Below are 22241 nucleotides of genomic sequence, written 5' to 3' on the forward strand. Positions count from 1 at the left end.
GTAGTCAGGGTGGTGGTCAATAAAGGTATCAAAATAGTAGAAGGAAACTATTTACTGTTAACCAACGTTTCGTCCCACTTTTCAGAGTTTCGACAACTGTCGAGTTGTCATCTTTGCTTCAGTCTGACAGCCCTAACGAAGCCCCGCAAAGTGGAGCGAAACGTTTACAATAAATAGTTTTATTCTACTAATTTTATATCTTTATTGACCACCACCTGGACTATCTTCCTACAATCTATTTTTATTAATAATGAGATGTAGATAGTTGACCGTAGATTAATGATTGGAGAAGTTTGTCGGGGGGTGCTCAGGCCAGAAACTCAGGTCGAAACGTCGGCATAAAATAAATAAATATGGTTTTGTTTATTTATGTTGTTCTTGCTTAATGTTTTTTCAAAAAGGTCTTACTATATGAAATCTTTCAAGTGAAACTGTAAAGTACTAAATTGTAATTAGATAGAAGGTTAAAGTCAGGAAGAAAAAGTTTTTAATTTTTCTTCTTTAATTTAACAACCATCAAGAAATTGTAAATTTTCAAGTAAAAAATATCCTCTTTCCGGAAATTTCTCTTGAACCTGAAAAGACCAGTTCCCTTCCAACAGGATCTGTCCTGTCGGATATGCAAAGTGATACTTAAATTTACTCTCCGGTGTAGTAATATATTTTTAAAAGTGATCTGAAGGTATTTTTTTAGCGGTTATTAATACTGGTTTATTTTCATTTCTTGGCATTTAAATTTCAGTATGATCCTTGTTTATTGCCTTTTCTTGAAATATGGCTCGTATTAACGAGACTATCAATTCCAATCCGGGTTGTAAATTGTAATTTATTTTGTAGTTTCTTAGTCATGAATGGTCTAAAAAAAAAAAAAAAAAGTTATCCTCTTAGAGGAAACGTAACCTCTTGTCAGTTGTCGTAATCTCTTCAGTTAAAAGGCGTTGAAAATGATATTGACCATATCGTCTTAGTTTTATTTATTTTTTTTTTATTTTTAAGATTAGATACATCATTACGTATAACTTTATCTAATCAATAGCCTTTAGGGCTGGTTGATGGGTCAAGAGTTTATATAGTCTTTTTTTAAAAATATTATTATTCTAAAATCCGAGATTTTTATTGGCTTAATTTCCGTAGTTCGTCTTAATTTCCGAATTGAAATTTATAACTATTAAAAATTTGTAGTAAAATTTTATGGTAAAGTTTTGAGTGATTCAGGAATTTAAAAAGTTTAATTACAGTCTATTTCTTATTCTGGAAAATTTAATGGAGATCTGGTGGTAATTCATACAAAGATTTGAAGGAGTCGTATGCTTGTCATTCAGTTAAGGTGTATTTTATGGTAAATTGCGTTCCGCATGTCTGGTATATAGTTCATCTGCGAATATTTCTAGTAGATGATATCCAAGAGGAAACATCACTCCTAATTTCTTATAATTTATTGTCAGTAACATTTGCCCTCATTTGATGCCATTTCAATTTAATTCTCTGCTTAGTGATTATATAGTCTTAATGTCTATTCTAACTTCTGTGGAAGATACTATAAAGCTTTTGCCGTTTATCTAAGACTACAGTAGCTTGTTTTATTGCTGTGTTCGTTTTTTTTACTTAAGTGGAGAGAGAAAAGTTAACTAGATAATTAAAGTTTTAATTCTCACTCCTTCTATAAACATAAAGTTAGTTAAGTAGCACAAAATATAGTGTTATAATTCCAACTGTTATACCAGTTGTTGGCTCTGGGCACGTGCTAGACAAACTCTGAAGTATGATCCTCGTGTTATAGCAGTCGAGATCCCCATATGGGATGGCATATGCTCGGTGTATAAGATACGGGCTTAAGAAGCCTTCTTTGTCTCTCTGAAGCCACACTTGAGTTTTATTTTTTTTTAGTTTTCCTGGTTCTTATGACTCCTTCCTCCCCCCCTCTTTTTTTTTTCTCGTTTCTTATCGATCCTTAGCTTGTAGTATAAAATTAATGTTTTAATGACAAGGTTTTTAAGTTAATTCTCCTAAGACGTTAGTTCTATTTATAATGTTCTCTATTCTCTGATAAAAAAGAGCCGGGAAAAAAAATGCAGTTATTTCACCCCAATTTTTTATTACTGTAATGAAAACTATGTATTATTACTAGTCAAAATTGATAAGTCTGCCAATTATATGAAGGGGAATAAAAAATGGCGGATGTTTCAAAATGTAAAAAAAAAAAATTCCTTCTGAGATCTATATCTTTAAAACTTCCAACAACAGTAGAAACCCTAAGAAAAAATCATTAAAATTAGAGTAAATTAGCTAAAATATTAGCCCTAATAGAACTATGTACGTTCAATAGTTTAAAAAGCAATATTTCATAAAAAATATGTACTGAAAGTTCAGGAGTAAGTGAATATATTATGATAAATCTATATCACTATAGGTAGTATTTTAGAAAATTTATTCTACTTGAAACAATTTTCTAGGTTTTCTAGTACTATTGGTAGTTACGGAGCTCCGAATGAAAAATTAATTTTTTTAACGTTTTTAAACAACCGCCAGTTTTTATTCCCCTTATCTATATTTGGCAGACCCATTTATTATTACTAGTTATTATATATAGTTTTTATTAAAGTAATCTAAAATAACTGCCGTTGGTTTTAAATTTTCTAAAATATTAGACCCATAAAGATATGGATTTCTCAAAATAAATTCACTTACTACTAATCTTTCAGTACATTTTTTTATGAAATGTTGCTTTTTAAAAAGATATATCTGGAATATTATTGAATGCAAATAGCTCTATTAGGGCTCATATTTTAGAAAATTTACTCTACTTTGAATGATGTTCTCTTAAGTTTTATAGTGTTGTTGGTAGTCTTAAAGATTTAAAGCTCTGGATGAAAAATAATTTTTTTTAACGTTTTTAAAAATCTCCCATTTTTGATTCCCCCTTACCAATACTTGGCAGACTCATCTATTTCGACTTATAATTATACATAGTTTTTATTGAAGTAATAAAAATTTGGGGTAAAATAAATGCCTTTTTTCTTCTCTTGGGCTCTTGTACAATGAGGTTTCGCTTTTATTACTTCATGTATGTATTACATTAAGAATGGCTATAGCTCATAGGTGCCTATTTAAATCATTTTGACATTCACCGAATGTAGTTGATAGAAAAAAGATTCCTGACTTTAATCTTTCGAATGTGTCTCCAGGATAATCGACCGTTCAACCCATTTTGGTCAAGGAGGCGTATATCCTGTTATTCCTGGTAGTTTTTTCATGTTTCACAGGAATAAGAAGTGAACAGAGTAAACAATCAGGCTTGTGTCTGAGGAAAAAAAATAGCTTTTTTAGGTTCCGTTATCTGAACTTAAACAACGTGAGACCGATCAGCGTATCTAAACGATGTTTAGAAGCAATAGGACAAGTTAATTCTTGTTTATGGGAAATATATTTATGGGGAAGACCTTTGTTAACCATTTTAGACCATTTAAGTTAGTGGAGTACAATTTAAAGGTATTCATTATTATTCATGCGCTAATGGTCATTAGCTCCGTATCCCAGCCTGCTCAGATCGTGGAAAAATTATTATTTTATTATTTGAATAATATTTAATATTAATCCGGTACAAGTAGAATCAAACGGACTGGTATGGATTTATTCGAAATTTTTAATTAATTTCGCTGCACTATTTTTAACAATTTGTTAGTGGTACATCAAGTGTGTTGAAGTATCCTACTACTGTACATTTAAAATTCTAGTGGCCGCTCAAGCTGTGCTTTACAGTTAATGATTACTCATAATAGAGGAAGTCTTATGATAATTTATACTATAAGATGTAAATTGCTTACTGCGTTAAAGCGAGCCTAGTAATTAAGCAACCTCAACAAAGTTTAAAATTAGCCAAAGCATCGCTGAATGCTTGTAATTCCTCTCTCTTTGCCGTTAACATGAAGTACTTAATTAGTGAGATAATATCGTCGGGTATTATTGTTTTAATGTAAGCTCTAACGGTCATTATGAATTCCTCTGTGGTTTCTGAAGTGGTTAATATTCTGTGTGCAGATTGATTAGCAGGGATCAGGGATTATTGTTTACCGTTGGCTCAAGCGGATTGCGTTTGAGGGTCCATGGATTTGATAAATAAATGTCAATAGAATCTTCCGATGAAGGACAATTTATTTAACATCATCGGGTAAGTGACTCACACAGGCTTTATAAGTACTTCTTCGAGGTATTTTTTTTTAAAAGTATTTTTGGTTTATGTTATTGTGTAATTTAAATAAATAAAATTAAAATAATCAAAAGCAATGCGGAAAAATTAAACTCCGGGGAATGTAAAGAAACAAGGCCTTCCCTTTAAAAAGTTAATAAATAAAAATATTAAGAAGCTATTAGCGTACCTCGTTTTAAGAAAATTGGGTTTCTTATATATAACATGAGATTAACACGGAATCGACACCTAATCGGAAGTTTACAATTCAGCGTATGATAGTTCTTGATATCTTGCCATAAATTAAGCCTGTTATCTGCATGACACAACCCATAATTATATTAGCATGAGTTGTTATGTGAGTCTGCGATGATATCGGTTTCGTTGATTATATGTTTATTATTTAAATAAACATAAATATCTATTCGCGATGTTTCAACTTTTGCTGAGGCGGTTCTAATTCATTTTTTTCCAGGTTGGTTTGACCTCTAATTCATTTAACTTATGGTTTATAATTATATTCTTTATTATCCTGGCGTATATAATAAACATCAGAGAAAAATTTTTTTTTCCATTAATTATATGACGAAACATTTTTTTTTAGTTTTAGTTTTTTTTACTTCAAGTACCATAACATACTGAATAGAATCATTTAATGATTAAGAACCAGTGTTTAAGTCATAGAAATGTAATGTATACATTTAATTACTGATTTATGAATTGCACTTATCCGACTTGGAGGACCAAAAATTTACAGTTATAATGATCTCTTGCAGTTAAGTCCTTATCATGCCGGGCGCAATAACCTAAGTGTTTCGATAATTGAAGTATTTTTGCCCAAGAAGTATTTATAAGTCAGTTCTTGGTTGAACTGTTTCATTTTATTAAGTTTTCACTTTCGTTATATTTTAAGTAACTGAATTGAGTTGATTTATTATGTTATTATTTATAATTAATTATTTTGAGCTATTCTATTTTTGTTCATGTTGTATGGTTCTGAGATGTGGTGGATAGAGGTTCTTCCTTGAGTGGTATAGAACAGTAGAGCTCTGTCTAGGTCGTACGGTGCCAAGACCTCTTTGGTCGATGCCACGTGGATCCCCTGCTGTCTCTAGGTCGATGGAGCTTCCTAGTGCCGATGGCGTGTAAAGAATACTAATACCAAATTTGTTACCAATTTGCCGTCTTTAAATATGGATAACATTAATTCACAATTGAAGCATCATTTGAACATCGAGTAGCGATGTTATGTTCAATTTAATTTTTTTTTAGAACTTAATAAATGAGAGCAGAATCTGTTCATCTATACATTAACTTTTAAATAATTGGCTTTAAATTATAATAATTTTGATTTTTAAATAGCATTAATTGAAAGGCCAATAAAATTTGTTTACCTTTAAAAAGGTTAAAAATATTTATCCTTCATTTGAAATATAAGTTGGTTTTTGAAAAACTGTGAACGTAAAGGGTTCTATTATGTCAAACTCTTTTGGCATATTTGTGGTAATTTAAAAAAAGTTTCATTGATAGAACATATCGCTGAGGAAAAAGTATGAGATTTTAGACTTTTCATTTATAAGCCACTTTTTTTTCTCCATATAATTTTCTTTAAATTTATACCTCTCAATATTTTTTTTCCTCAATAATTGAAAAATCATGTTATTGGCAAAAAAATAAAATAACATTTTCAAGGTTTCTCCAAATTTCAATTTCGATAAGTTATTAACAGCGAAGATAAAACTTCAAAGCTTGTCTTAGTGGAAATTAGTTTATTTGCTTAATTATGAACGTTCAAAGGTTTCTATTGAATTTTAAATTATTCTTTTTTAAATATAAGGCGTTGAGCATTTTTTCTTCCAGTATTAATGGTAAAAGTTTGAAGTGATGGTTGAATTTAACCGTTATGGTAATTTATACTTTAATGGTTGTACTATAAAACTTAATTACTGGTGTGGTGTCGTTAAACAACCATGAAATAAAAATTTTTAAAGAAAAACTCCTGAAATCTGTTTTTATTTGGTTAAGGGATATTCCAATTGACATGTTTGGGCTGAGGGTCGATAGATGTCATATTTCATTCCCTCTGTGGAATCGATCTCATTTGTACATTCAAACTTATTTATATACCGTAATATTCGTAATTATATCACATATAAAACCTCTTTCTAATATCATTATTAATATTTAGTATTAGTTTTTAATATATGTAATACAACTTTTTATTAAAGAGGTAAATCTTAAAAAAAAATAAAAATAGTTTGTAATTCATGCCCTGAAAATGTTTAATGTTTTAACCTCACTATTCTTGTTTGTTTTTTATTATATGCATTAATTCTAGGGATTTATGCATAGAGTTTAATAGCTATTTAAAATCAATTAATTAATGATACTAGTAAACGCTTGATTGGTTTTGCGGAATAATACATAATTTATAACTATATTTTTCTGAAAAAATATGAAATTAGTATAAATTATTATATTCTATCTTTTCATAGTAAAATAATGTTTCTTAGTTCTTTGTCATTGATTTTTTTTATTTTGTTGACTCCATGTACCTTACAACAGTTTTAATTATTTTTTCAGTTTACTGTAAAAATTATATATAACAGGACACCCATTAATTTGTTTTTATAATGAGGTAATTATATATAAATTATAACGTTAGCGGTTGGCTGAAGACTTGCTTTCTTAATGAAGACTGCTTCATACCAGCATTCTTAATGAAGACTGATCTCATCTATATAAATATATTTAATTTTTTTATTATAAGCTTATTATAGTGATATTTTCGCTTAACATGGATGTTTTACTTTTTTATATGTTTTTATTAGTATATATTATATTTTATGATATCCTATTATTTAAAAATGTCTTGCAATGTTTTTAAATAAATGCTTCAGTCTGTCCGTGAATAATCCTGTATAAAGTCTGAGACCCATTGTTCTAAGAAATATATAGAAGTTATAATGTGCTTCTTTATGGTTATAGTTTAAAGAGAAGAGAAGTATATTTTAAAAAATTCATATAGTTGCATATACAATATTTAAACTATTTCTGAAAGTCAGGTGATATCATCTAGCATAAAATCTAATGATATTAATGTTTCCGTCATTTTGTTACTATGCATAGGCAAACATCTGAATAGCTGTGAATGGCCTTAAATATATTATAAAAAATAACTATTTAAAAAAAAAAATTAATATCGAAATAGTGATTAACTAATGTAAAAATATTTTTAATTAATCACATTTTAACGAAATTAACTCTCGGCTAAGCGAGAGTTTTGTCACGCTTCAAGAGTTCTACACGCATATCACGTATCAGGTAGACGGTCAGATAACTGGTCAAATCCGTCCTAAATAAGTTGCGTTATAAATGTCATTGTTTGAAGATGCATGGCCATGTGTCGCAATTCATGCATCGACTACAATGGGCCAAACCCACTGGCCAATTTTCTTTGCTGTCCTTAGCACGTACGAAAATGGAGGGAGGGTCTCCTACGATTTGGAACAGTCTTTAATAACTTTACGGTCTGTTTGTCGTTTGTTTTATTATAACCATATCGATTATTCAGTAATATAGTAGCCGGGAGGGGGGAGGGAGGGAGGGAAAGTTTATTTAATATTGTTTGCTCTAAAAATTTTTATGATATTATTTATTTTTAGGTGTTCTCAGTTAATTTACAATGCAATAAAAACTAATTATATAGAGTGAAATCAGTTCAGTTACTTTTGAATTCTATGTTATTTGAATGCATGCACTTTTGGCATAATAAACTTTTTCGAGTAAATTTTTTCGAGTTGTTGTTTTTATACTGTGCCGTTTAAATAGATATTTAAAAGAAAATAAATCAGTTTATATATTTGCAATATTTTTTTACACCTTCTTAATTTTATCGGAATATTTATTACATTGTCCTTAATATATTTACGCTTAGTAAAAAAAAGTAACAAAAATCGTTATGTACGTACTCGCTTCTGTTTATATTAAACTATTTTTGTTTTTAAAAATGAGCAAAATAAAAAGAGGCATTATAAAAGAAAACTTAAAGATTGTCAATGGAGATGGTAGATTCCATAGTAAGAGATACGTTTGAATTCAACTTCAGTTTTGGTATTTTTTATTAGATATTTGTTCATTTAGTTACTTTGATATATAACCCTTTTTATGAAAAAGTATATTTGTGCTAATCGAAAATATGCTGATAAAAGTTAATTTACATGAAAAAAAAATTACCCTCCTCCAATTCATTGAATTTTAAAATATCGTTGTTTAAGCTGTGATACCACAATAAGTATGTAAAAATCAATAATACGATTTTATACTTTAAAAATCAACTCGTCATTCTAGAGACTTTGATATAAACCATCGTTTTGTTGATATATCAATTATTTAGATATGTCTCCACAATGACGCATTACTTTTAGTTTTTTTATTTTAAATTGCAAGGGAAGGTTTTTTTCAGAATTACACGATATTATAGGTAAATGGCGATATGCAGTCTTATTTGAAACTTGAGCTAATTTTTTATTATTGAGTTTGGATTTATTATTTAACTTTTTAAAATACGGAGAGTGCACGTATCTTTGACAGTTTTCAAAAATTGATATTCATGTACTATGGTGTGAATGCATTAGTAGCTCTTGACATCTCTTTGATTTGTACCAAAAACCGACACATGAGTATATTAACCACAAATTCCGACAAGCTTGTACCAGCCAATCCAAATACCCCATCCACATGTTTTCCATAAACCTGTCCTTCCAGCCCGACGGCAGAAACATCATACATTCAGTTTTATTTATTTTTAATGGAACAAGCGATTAAACAGCTGATACATCCTAGCGTGCTTTGTTGACAGTTCCGTGCACAACTCTCAGAAGTGTTTGCTCTTGTCATGAGCTATTCTCGTGACGTCGTGTTGCGTTTACATGACAATTAAACAAACTTCCCTAACAGACACGCGAAAAGAATTTTCCCATTTTATCGTGTATTTTTTTTTTCATCTTAAGATTCGTGTTGTTGAGGTGTGAAGCTGGTGAGGAAATTGGCGATCTTTATTTAATTCTAAGTTATGATTTATTCTTTTAAATAACATTTGTTAAAATATTTTAATAACTTCCTTTATTGGGTACCTATTCCGTATATTATTTTTTTTTTTTTTTTTAAATCTGTTGCATTTACTGATTCTGATAATCAATTTCATTAATTTATTTGGTAATTGAATTTAAACCCTATTGTAATCAATTTCAATGTTTTGCAATAAATATAATACATTAGTTTTTATATCCATTTCACAGCAAATTAAAAATAAAATTAATCATATCAATAGTTTAGCAATATTTTTACTTACTTGTGATATTAATTTGAGCTAAGCAAGCTATTTTAAATTATCTTTTAATCAACAAACAATAATTTAGTGTGTTATTATAGTTTTGACTTTTACAGTTATGACTGGCATTGTACATAAAAATATATGAAATTACTCCTTATTCCAGGAATGACCTAACCAGGAATAAATAGACAATCAGGACACAAAATAATTTATTTTTTTTGAAACTAGCTTTATCCATCCATATCAATTTTTTAAAAACTTTATTATAATTTTTTTTTAGGAATAATAAATTAGTTTATATACGATAATAATACAATTAGTAAGATTTATTACGAAAATAAATAAATAATTAATTATTTGTCCAGTACTTCTTGTTGCTTGCTCCTTGTGTATTTTTTAAGCCTCCACTCCTTTGGCATGGTATGGTGCAAACCTATTTTCCTTTAGCCATGGTAATGCAATCAGCCTTTGCAACCTCCTATTTATGCAACAAATTTTCTCTTAGTTTTTCTTTAGATGAAAAATAATTCCGCGGAATACTTTCACTAAGTTTCACGGACATATTTAATTAGAATTAAAAAACGTAAATGATGACTTTATAACTTAAGTAGCTTTCGAGTACTTAATAATTTGTGAAAAGTTTCTCGTTAAGTTAATAAACTGGATTGATTTTTTCAATAATAATTTAGATAGATAACATATTCTTCTAATGTATCAAACACATTGAAGTAGACATTCTTTTTGTTAATACATGTTTTATTTTACTCACTAAAACAAATTTTACATTAGGATTTTATTTGTAATATTTATTCGAAAATATTGTATCTTAAATTTATTTTTACTCATGGCTATGCCTTTTTTTTCGGTTCATCTTGTTTTGGATGCAATATATATTTAAGCCTCTCACTTAAAAAGACTGGTTCCATTTATTTGTTCATGTTTCATTTAAGTACTTGTATTTTTTTTCTTTTAGTGCTTTATACCATAATTGTTTCACCAGTTCGTAATAAGGGTTTCAGAAAATTGTATTGTAAATTTGAGGCTGTTGATTGTAAAATATGTTAACTGTCGAACTCAAAACTTTTAAAATGTTTATTAATTACAATTTTTTATTTTAAACTTACCATAACTTTATATGAAATTTATTCTATTGAGAAACCACATTAAAGAATATTTTTAATAAATTTTGAAATCAGCTTTAATAAATGTGGTAATGTCAAAAATTTCAATTCATAAAAAAATTCCGTTACCATATTTTAGAACTGGCGTTTCATTTAATTAAAATAAAAATTTGAAGTATTAAAATAATTGAAACATTTGAGTCAGTCAGTCTCAAGTATCATTGTTATTGACTTATATTAGGATAACACTTAGTTTATTTTACATATTGTAGCATGTGCTCGTATTAAATTGATTTAATTTTAAGTTTTCTAAATGGAGACAAATACGATGTTTTTGGATACCCACCTATAAGAATGATTATTGAGACTGTCTGGATTATGTAATATGAATTAAATTGTTCAAATTAAAACAGTCTACCTATATCCTATTTTATATTAAGTTAGTAATGTGTAAATTTGAAATATTTTTGTTTCCTTTGGAGATGTACGGATTAACTTTTATATTTTTGGTACTTTTTTTTCTTTCATACCTTTACCAACTTAAAAAAAAAAAAAAAAAAAGAGAGAATATATAATTATAAACAAAACAAAAAATTAAAATACTACGCTAGGGAACTCACAAATGAAATTATTTTTAATTTAATTTATTTTGGGAACGACCTTTTTTTTCTTTTTAATTTTATGTATTAAAATTGTATAATGAAATAGTAATAATTAGTAATAGTAAACCTAAAAAATATTTAATAGTAGAAGTATGTAACCTGTGTAACCTTTAAAGCACCCAGTGATCCGTTAGCTAAGATAAGCGGACGTGTTGAGACCGTAGAACGCTTCCGATTGTCTACTATCTCGGAACCGCAGCTGTGATAAGCCAACCACATCCTTTCTGCATTTTTAAAACTGTTTTTCCAACCTCAGAACAAAGTTGGCCTTATCTTATACCAAAGGTCTTTTTCATTTTTTTTTTTTTTTTTTTTTTTTTTATATTCGTGGTCGTTGTATTCCAAGACGAAGCCCTGCGGTGGTATTGTGTAAGGACAGAGCACGGTCGATAAGGGAAAATAGGATTAAAGATAACCTTGTGCCGCTGATTGAGGTCCGGTCCAAATTGTTAGTCGTGCAACCTTCGCTTGGGAATTAATTCCGTAAAGGCTCGATAAAACAGAATTTAATGTCTCTGGCGTTGGAATAGGTCTTTGCCAAGCGGGTCAGCCCTCGGCACTGCGGCACAATAGTTCCTCGATGGAAGGTCAGCTTCTGCGGAGTGTCATTTTTATGTTGGGCCTAAGTAATTAATTAATTTTTATATTTGTTTTTGATTTTGACATTGTTATTGTTGTTAATATTTGTCCTCAAATATCTTAAGTAGAGAATGCTCAATAATTGATCAAAAAGGTTTTTGAGATTTCACTTAATTTACTTTTGTTTATTGATCTGTTGAATAAAAAAAAAATCCGTTTTGGCTGTGACAAGGGACAGGAATTTATGTTAAAAGTGAATAGTATTAAGCAAAATATAACTAGTTATGATGAGGTTCTTTGGTGAAAAAAATTATTAAATTTATTTTTGTAATTACCGAATTTTTTTAAAACATTTAGAACGTGAAAATTGGTTTTAAAGTGGGCAGCATTAATATATTCTTGATTTTTACTTTAATTTTTATTTAAAACATTCAGTAAAAAAAACTCATGGAAAAAATGATAAAGAAAATTTCCTACTTCTCCAGAGAAAATGAGAGATCCTTTTTAAGAATACAAAAGGGTCCACTTAAGGTAAAAAGCAACATTTTTTGTAATTTCATTTCTCATCTCGTTATAAACGGTCGCTAAATTTCTGATTCACTAAGACTACGTATTACTTACAGAATGATAAACAAATGTTTTTGTTTTTTTATTTTCATTCAGGAATGATGATGATAAATTAAACAAAAAACTTTCGTAACACCACTTTCAGATTTTAGGTTTCAAATTTCACTTCCTTCGTCATACCCTGATGTTAGTTCTCTCCATAACTACCCTTGCTAGTAATATATTGTTCATGCTCCTATGTTTAGTTTTCAACACTTATACTCGAAAGAGGCCCGCTGTAGGCGCATATTCCGGTTTGGATCATCTTTCTATATTTTTCACTTTAAAATTTTTAAGGAAGTATCTATTCGGAGGTAAACTAAATTGTTACCTTTCTTTTATGGATAACTGTAGGTGGGATAGATCCCGAACCTTTTCCCTCTGATAAATTGAGCAATAAAAATTAGTCAGAGGTACTTTCTTTTTAGCTTCATCCTGAATACCAATCGAAATTGCCGCCTAATCTTTCACTATCCGATTTGGATTCTTCCTCTCGAAAGACTCTGCCGCTCCATCAGAAAGACTTTCAAGGACCTTCGGTTTCCGAATTATTAGAAGGTGAAATTCCTCCGGGTACTCCTTTATCGGCAGCCGCCGCAAATGAGGGTGAGCGTCTTGGAAAGGAAGAAAAAGTTGGCCGATCTGTCGCTGGAGCTTTCTTCGTAATGAGTCATGATACTACCTCTCCTCCATGATCGTAGTTATCTCGACAGGGTGCCCTATCGCGTTCTATGAGAGTTAATTGAAATGAAAGTTGCTAGTATTGCGGGCATGTACCCTTGTATGTGTGCTCTATGTGAGTTGACAGTTGTTACTCGAGAGATGTGGAGGTTGTCCTAACCTGGAGTAAATGTGTTCGATAATTCGTAAGTGTTTTCCAATAACTACTTGTAAAAGGATTCGTGAGATAAATATAAAGCGTTTTTTATGGCGTCCTTAGGATACCTCGTTATTTTAATACTGCTCATATGTTGTTAGTTTTCTCTTAAAAATTAATAAATTCAATAACATATTTTTTTTTATTCCTAATGATAATAAAATATACCTCTTTTTTTAGACAGTGATATAATTAAACGGTTAGGGTAGGATTTAAGATTTAGGTTTTAATTTAGAATTATAAATACATTTAATTTCATTTTTTTTATTTAGATAACTTCGAACAAATTTCCCCCTAAATTATTATTATTTTAATTTTATAATCCTCCAAATGATTTGGTGGGTTTAAAATATATTTTAGATGGTAAAAGGTTTTTTTTAATATTGTGAAAATATTTTTTTAGTGATTACTTGAAATTTAATATTTTAATACAAAAGTTTATTCAAAATTCAATTGCACTAGTACTTTTTCTAAATTTGATGTAGTTTTTGTTTTATTGGGAATTTTAATTTTTATTTTAAGAGAAAGGATTCTCTGGATTACTTATGTTTTTGCTGTGTACTGAGCAAGAACAGTTGATAGTAAAAGGTTTAATACACATCGAATTAAATAGATATAAGGAATTATGTGTTTTTAGGTATATTTACATGTAAAAGTTACATTGTTATGTGACGGCCGTGCGGGTAGGAGCGTAGGTCCCAGAGCGCCCGGTTGAGAACGTTGATTCGTTTCACTCCTGTGGCAGTTAATATTTATTTCTCGGCGGTCTTATGAAATGAATCTTGACTCTCTCACCTTTTCAGTACTTGGCGGAAACCTCTGGGAGCCGCTAGGGGTTGGTAAGAAGAATCAGCAGAGCTGGGAAAGCCCCTATTACCGGACAATTCCCTATTACCACTCCCTCCCCCCCCACCAGATGTTAATACCAAAAATGAATTTTTATATGCCAAACTATTATGGCATTATAGTCCTTCGGCTCTTCCTTAACCTTATTTCTTCAATTTACCATGTTTTATTTTCTGTGTCCAATCTTCATGTTTTTCCTTCAGGGTTTCTTAAAAGGTTAGTTGGTGGATTTCTGTTTCCTGATCATACTCTTTGGATTAGCCATATTATAACTTGCTAACTTGGGTAAAGCATGTTATTATTAATTTGCTTTGCCCAAGAGATAGTAGCCAGTTTGCTTAGGCTAAGGTCAAACAGACCCGTTGGCCGTTGTTAGTGATAGCGTGACGCATCTCGGAATAGTGCATGCATCGATCTTAGCGCCCCTTTAGGGTTTGTTGACCTTAACTGCTGCTACTTACAAGTTGGATTCCTTTTTGTGATCATTTAAAAATATTCTCTGTGGATATATTAATCCTTGCTTTGAAGAAGCAAAAATTTACCCAAAGTTATGGAGGCGCATGTGATTCGTTTTTCATCATAAATTCATGTGATGATAAAATCCTATAGTAAAAAGTATTACAATATTTAAAAATTTGTGATTTGAGTTTTCATCGGAAATACACATTTTATGGTTCTGTAACTATAAATTAAAAAATGGTTGAGTGTGTGCCTGTGAACAGCTTAACAAATAAAAGGTTTTTCAAAACTAAAAATTGCATTTTCAAGGTGCGTTCATGCCTGAGATTATTCCAATTTTTTCGTTATATTCGATTTTTCTGAAGTTCTCATTTAATATTATATATTTTACTCTTTAATCATTTTCTTTAAAACGGCACTAACAATTTGGTTGCTATAGTTATACCTAAGTAGCATTTAGTGATCTTTGATATCAACTAGAAAACGTTCTAATTAATATAGTCTGACAGGGCACAAATTCTGAAAAAAAACAAATAATTCCTCAACCGTACCTTATTGTTAGCATTAAAAAAAATTGATAATTGATTACAGAAGATGATAATTTTTTCCGTATTTCTATGATTGTTATGACAATAGTTTTGTTTACTATAGTCACAGAACCATGTAAACACAAATTCATTGCAATAGTAAATTTTTAACTTTAAAGGCTAAAATTATGTTCTATATTTTTTAAAGTGATTTATTTTTCATAATAGGTACTTCTTTTCCTTTTATTTATTTAGTTTTATGTTAATTTCTTCGGCATTTTCCCCTTAAATGGCCAGGGATTAAAATGAGATATATAAACCATAAAACTTATAATTCTAGACCTAGACCTATTCTCATAAAACTGTAAAAGTGTCCTGTACAATACCTTGGTTATAATTGCCTGAAAAGCGCGTCGTCAGGCTAGACCCGCAATGATTGACTGCAATGTGGATTTGCCTGTCTCTAGCGCCGGCCTTTGATATTCCTGTCACCTAGTACTTGCTATAATGTTTTTTCCAGTTGATCAATATACGAAATATCGTTGTAAATTATTTAAGTTTTTTATTATTGTAAGATTTTCGACATTATTAATTATCGTTAGGGCCCATATGGAATCAGATTTTTTTATTTCTATATTTTTCAAATTCTGCTAGTATTATTATTTATACGTTTCTGTTGATTATACTTTTTTATTTAAGTTGATGCTGGTTGTTAGTGTTAGTTTTTTCTTCATTTTCTTTCTTTTTTTTTTTTTTTTAATCGATTCAAAATTTGATATATATTTTTATGCCTTTATTGATTTGATTCCTTTAATAAAATTGTTTGACTTGACTGCTCATCTATTGTAATCAGTGAAACTTCTAAAGACTCTAGGTTTAATTTATATACTTTATACCTAGATGTAATATATAATAAACAATATATCCTTTTGTTGTAGTTCACACTATGCCTATTCATAGTTTGAATATTAGTCCATATATTTTAGTAATAGTGAAAAATCTTTTTATTAATACTTAATATGTATAAAATGAATATTTGATTGGGGAGGAGGACATGTACAAGGGAACACTTTTTTGTTTTGATTTTTTTTTTAAATAAATTTATTTTGAATTATTAGGAACATTTGATCGGGATAGGAAGTTTTTATCGCTCTAGTTCATTCATTAAGGTGATTAATTGATTTATTAATAAAAAAAAGGTAAAATGTTTCGAAATACATTAAACCAATTTAAATACAATGCATCTAATGATTACAATCCATCGATAAAAACACTTACCTGCTAGTCCATCAGTACTAAGATCACTCGCCACTCCTTAACCGCTTCGTCACGTACACATTCAGTAGAGCAGTGTCACAATAAAACCGATAACAGAACACATCACGATACTCTCTTATTGAATAGTGACTCCATGAATAAATGGATACCGCCCACCATAGCAGAGACAAAACCTAAGATGGATGATTCTACCGTGATTGTGGTTCCGTGGGCGGAGTATCCTCAATACAAGTCGTCCATTCTTCGCTGGTCTACAGTCACAGGAGTATGTCTTGGTTACAAAGTTCTCTTACAAGAGTCTGAAGAGTCACCTGCGAACCTTTTAAAACATAAAATTGATTGCTATTTATTATAGCTGTTAAAAGTTAATTTTACTAACTCTGAAAATGAGGATTTTTTTGTAAAAAGTAAAAAAAAATTAAATAAAATATAGTTATGATTCCAATTATTATAGGTTAATATGAGAGTGGATTATCTATTTTAGGTGTGACATGATGTTCATTTAAATTAATGCAGTTTTGTTTTCCAGTTAATAAACTTTCATTTTTTAAAAATCTAATCACTTTGTCTTATGAAATAAATCAGTGCGTTCAGAAAGAATTTTAATTTATCCAAAGTCTCTCTTCTGGAAGAATCTTTTATTTAAAGCATTTCTTAATTGTAGGGATAGTCCAAATTGATTTATATAATATCTATACACAAACTTCGATTTCTACGGATAATATTTTGATTATGATTTATTTTAATTTTTCATGACACTGTCAGTGAAACTGGTAAAAGCTCTACTTGGTAGTATGTTAGTTACACGATCGCTAAGAAACATATTTCTTAATAAACAATAAGTTTTGTTGTTTTTTTTGTAAAAGAAAGTGGACTTGCTATAACTTCTTAAAATGGTCCCTGCAATGCGACAAACTTGTTTTTCTTTCCATGTGAGGCCTGCTGACGACTGACCTAGAATTAAAAAGATTGACAACCTTTGTTTTCATTTAGGCTATTTCATTTTATTATTATTTTAAAATATATTCTCTTCATCGGAAAATGTATTTTCTTATGTAATTTGTAAAACATATTTTAATTTAGTTGTTTTGTTTTTCCAGGTAAGTGTTGCAAATTCTTGTGTATGCAGATTTAATGCCGTGAGTAAGAAAGAACATTTATTTTATTTAAATTCTTAATTTAAATTCTTTCTGATTGTATTTTTCTCGGGCCATATCAGGTATACTATTATTTATAATACTACGCAACAGTGCCTATTTTCAATTTTTGTTTAAGTATTCGGTTTTTTTTTAATCTTATTTCTTATATTTATGACAAAATATTGAATTATGCCTATAAAGAAAATACGATCTTGCAACTTATTGAACCTACTATTTTGTTTTATATATAAATAATTTAGAGCTATTTTTAGAGTTTTAGATCTAAATACAGATCTAATCCACAGGGTTATTTTATTTGCTTTTAAAAATTTATAATATTTGTCGTTTTTATGAATAATATATGTATATAGAAAAATATCTGCTAGTAATGTGTCTTCAGTTGTTGGATTTTTTCCTTTCTCTTATAATTTATATTTATTTTAATGAAATACATTGAATGAGTAACATTATTGTTGTTTGCACTTGAGTAGAATGAAATATATTTATTTAATGTGCATAAAAAATGATATTTCTTTAACGTATATTTTGTGCATACCTTATTTGATTAAATGGACCTGTTGTATTCATAAGCCTTGATTTTAAGTCTAATATAATATTTAATATTGTAAATTATTATATGCATCTTTCAATTCGGCTTTGTTTATGTTTTTGCTGAAAACACATGCCTTAAAATTTCTCTTACACGGTCAATATAGGATTTCGTCAATATATTGACCGCCTGAGGAGCATATTTTAACAATAATATTGACGCATGTGATATATACCTCTTTCAGTAATGTTGCTTTAATAATTTAGGCTGTGTTGGGGAAAGGTGTTGATATTTAGTTTGGAACAAGTTATGCCTAGCTTATCTTCTGTCATTACTCACTCTCGTGATAGTAACCATCAGTTAATATGATAGATACAAGGTATGATTGGCTTGTACTGAAATTATTTTTATTATTTAATGTTATCTTGATTAATTGCTAGTATTTTATTTATGGAAAGCTGTATCGCGTAGAATTTGCTCATGTTGACATCGCTTACAGACATCTAAGCTGTTCTTTTTGATCTAGAAGTAGTTTCAAGAAAAGGGTATATTCGGAATGAGCAGGGAATCACTTTTTTTTTGTCTTCAAAACTATGCTGTAATAAATTAACTTATAAATTATGGTCAGAGCGTATTTATTCAAATCTTAATAGCAAGAAAAGCACAAAAAACTGTTAAAAATTTGTTTAAACATATTAGGACATTATAATATAATTAAAACATGCGATCTTATATTTACTATTTTGAATATAGTAGCCGATTTTTGTTATAAAAAATTTATATATTAATTCCAAATTTATTTAACGGATTAGAACTTAATTTTAGAGTATGTTGATGTCGCTGTGGATTTTAAATATTTTTTTCATTATTTGTTGTATAGGAAAGGAATAGTAAATTATAGGAGTGTTTTATTATGTTTAGTATTGTATACTTTATGATTCTAGATGTTGTTTGTTATTTTTAGTAATCGTGCTAAGCTGCTACTTCTACCAAAACAGTTTCTGATATTAAACGTACTTGTTCTGTGTTTAATCTTTACCACGCTTATAAATTGTAATATAGACAATATCTGCTGAGACTACATGAACTACATAGTTTTTAATTAAACAACACAATAGTTAATGGAGCGGAAGGGTTCCCTTTTTGGCTTCGTCTCACGAACCTTTTATGACCACTGCTTTAAAAAAAAAAATGACTCAAAACTGTAAAAAGAAATATTAGCTTCTTAATTAAGCTTTATTATGCAGATCACAGACGCGGATTTCCGCTACCTGTGCTCATTCAAGAATTAGTGAAACACTCAAATTAGTGAAATGTCCCTTTTCAGCATAACTATAATACTTTAAATGTTAATCTTAAAACAATTATCACATTAAAATTGAGAGAAAAAAACACAACAAATAACAACGTTATAAAGAGCTTAAAACCTCCTATATAAGTTTAAAAATTCACATCTTTATATTTTTTTTGTTATTTAAATAGATTTCAAGTATTTTCTAATCTTTACATCTTTCGCCTAATTTAAACTGTTTTCTTCTTTAAAATAAAACAATTATTATTAAATTCTTGGCCTAATCTGAAACATTTGTGGATTTATAAATTAATATATAGTTGTAAAACCTTCTTTATTAAATAACTTAATACTTGGAGTTTCTTATATAATTTTTATATGGTGTATAATATTGTTAGCTGTGAATTATTTTGTAGAACAATGAAGTGGATAGGAGACAAACTGCTCAAAACTTTATTCGTATTTTAAAATAAAATAAACAAGTAATAAAACGGTGATTTCTCCGAGAAAATTATTTTTAAAAAATACCAATTTCCGTCTTATTTTTCAGAATTTGTTATATAACCTGGTAGATTGTAAATTTTAGATATCTCATTTGTTGTTGAAATAATTATCCTTTAGAAAAAAATAAATCTATGCCATAAATCTTAAGGGGGGGGAGTGTTATCTGTGAAATCATATTATTAAAGAGTGATAATTTGAATATAATTAGTGTATCATTAATGGAGCTACAGTGGTTCTGCAATCAGATATTCACCTTCAGATCCCGGTCACCCACTTGACCGTATATGGCCGAACCCATTAGTACAAACCATAGATGGTTCCCAAACCAAACAGATAATACCCGAGATGGTTAATGCTACCGGCTGCTAAAAGCTTGCTGCTAACGACTATAATTGTACATGTCCGTTTTATCGCAGTCACATCTTCGTCGCGAGAAACCGACTTTCGTGTAAAAATATCCGCCACAGTCGGCTAATAGTATGCATATGTTTCACACCGTTATAGAAACTCGATGTGGTATTTTACATTACTTCCTTTTTTTAAGTCATTTATATTACTTGAATGAATGGTTTAATTATTTTTACCTGTTCCATTCCGTCATAAAATCCTGTTTTTATTCTTCAGTCACTAAAAAAGCCACTATTCATTGTCATGCAAATTATAAAAAAAATTAAAGTCGTGGGTTTTTACCAATATTAATTTTTTTTTTTATGTAAATCGAAATTCTTCAAGTTTGTTTTCTTTAGCGAAACAACTTTCTCTTATTCTTTTTCAATATATTTTTAATATTTTATTTTTAGTTTTCCGTTGAACGGTATGCCCTTGTCAGAATCAATAAGGTGTCTAGACAAGCTTCTTGTACAACATTGAATTGGAATTGATCGGGACGTTTATTAGTTTGGCAAAGATTTATGTTTAAACTAGTATTTTTTTTAGGATAAGTCATTTGACGAATTTCCATTAACAGTTATTTTCAGAATTTTTTTCTCTGTTTTCTCTTGAATTAGTAAATATTTATTCAACAAAATTGTATTTTTTTTTTTTTTTAACTAAAATAAATTCAGGTGTCATTATTATGTACGTCCTGCTTTATTCATTTGTTATAAGGAAGATTTTTTTTATTTGTTAGTTTCTCTTGCTATGACATTAAACCATGTATTTTTATTTTAAAAGACCAAACAGCCGAAGTGCGGTGGCGGCTAGAACAGGTGCTGCTGTCTGTGAAGTACGCTGTAAACTTACAGTGACTGCCGACAGATGGCAGCGCTAGTAAGCTACCACACTATTTCTTTAATTTAATATACGATTGGTTATGTATTAGTGAAAATACCATAATTCATTAACAATATTATAACAGTTAAATAAAAGAGTTTAATTTTAATTTTTATTCAATCTTTTTTTTTTTTTTAATATTACACTAAATCGAACATCGTTGAATTGAACATGAAATTTTGATAAATACAGATAAGGTTAATTCTTATATATTTTATTTTTAAGCAATTTAACCATTAATACTTCTGATCTTCTATATTTTAATTTTCCGGAGAATGTTTCGGACAGTTATCCTTTATCTAGTCCATCTAAGTTACTTGATGTCTTGCATAGTTCTTTTATGGGATTTGTCCTCATTAATTTTTTTTTTTTACTAGCAATCTACTTGTCGTTCCGTTGGATATTTGACAAGTAGATGGATAGTCCACACAAAAAAATGGCTTAAGATAATTTAAAAATTTATAATCAAGACAAATCCCTTAAAAGGAAGGATTTAAGGCGGATAGATAATGAACAGTTGTTCCGAAACGTTGTCTAGAAGATTAAAAGATATATAAAGTATTAAGGTTTTTTTCTTTGAAAATATAATAAATAATTTTAAACTCTTATCCCCAGATTAATTAAAGAAGATTAGATAGGTAGTTTAATCGTTAAAATAATAATATTCTTATTAAATAAACTGAAATGAATTTTCGAAAAATCATAGGATTAAATTGGATTTTTAAACTTTTAATACAGTTATAATATAATAGTACGAATAAAAAACAAAAAACACAATAAAATGTATTTTCATTCCCTTGAACTATTTCATAATCGGAATTCTAGAGCGTGTAAACTATTTTCTGACTTATACTACTTGAACCGTCCACTTTGAATTTATTAATGAAAGAATACTTGAAGACTAATAAATACAATCTCGATAATGATTTCGGGGTTAAAAAACTTCTTATTAATGATTCAGATATTAAAATTAGATTTTTTTTTAATTACTAAAATATTTTTTCTGTTT

At 29.0% G+C, this 22241-nt stretch overlaps 1 protein-coding gene across 2 annotated transcripts in view; it reads left to right on the top strand.

Moving 5' to 3' along the window:
* Window positions 1-22241, top strand: part of Jupiter (microtubule-associated protein Jupiter) — a 205500-nt gene that overhangs the window by 140160 nt on the left and 43099 nt on the right. The gene's annotated exons all lie outside the window — the stretch shown is intronic.

The sequence above is a fragment of the Halyomorpha halys genome, unplaced genomic scaffold (genome assembly GCF_000696795.3).
Source record: "Halyomorpha halys isolate HHAL.00 unplaced genomic scaffold, Hhal_1.1 Scaffold1289.1, whole genome shotgun sequence".
Taxonomy (NCBI): domain Eukaryota; kingdom Metazoa; phylum Arthropoda; class Insecta; order Hemiptera; family Pentatomidae; genus Halyomorpha; species Halyomorpha halys.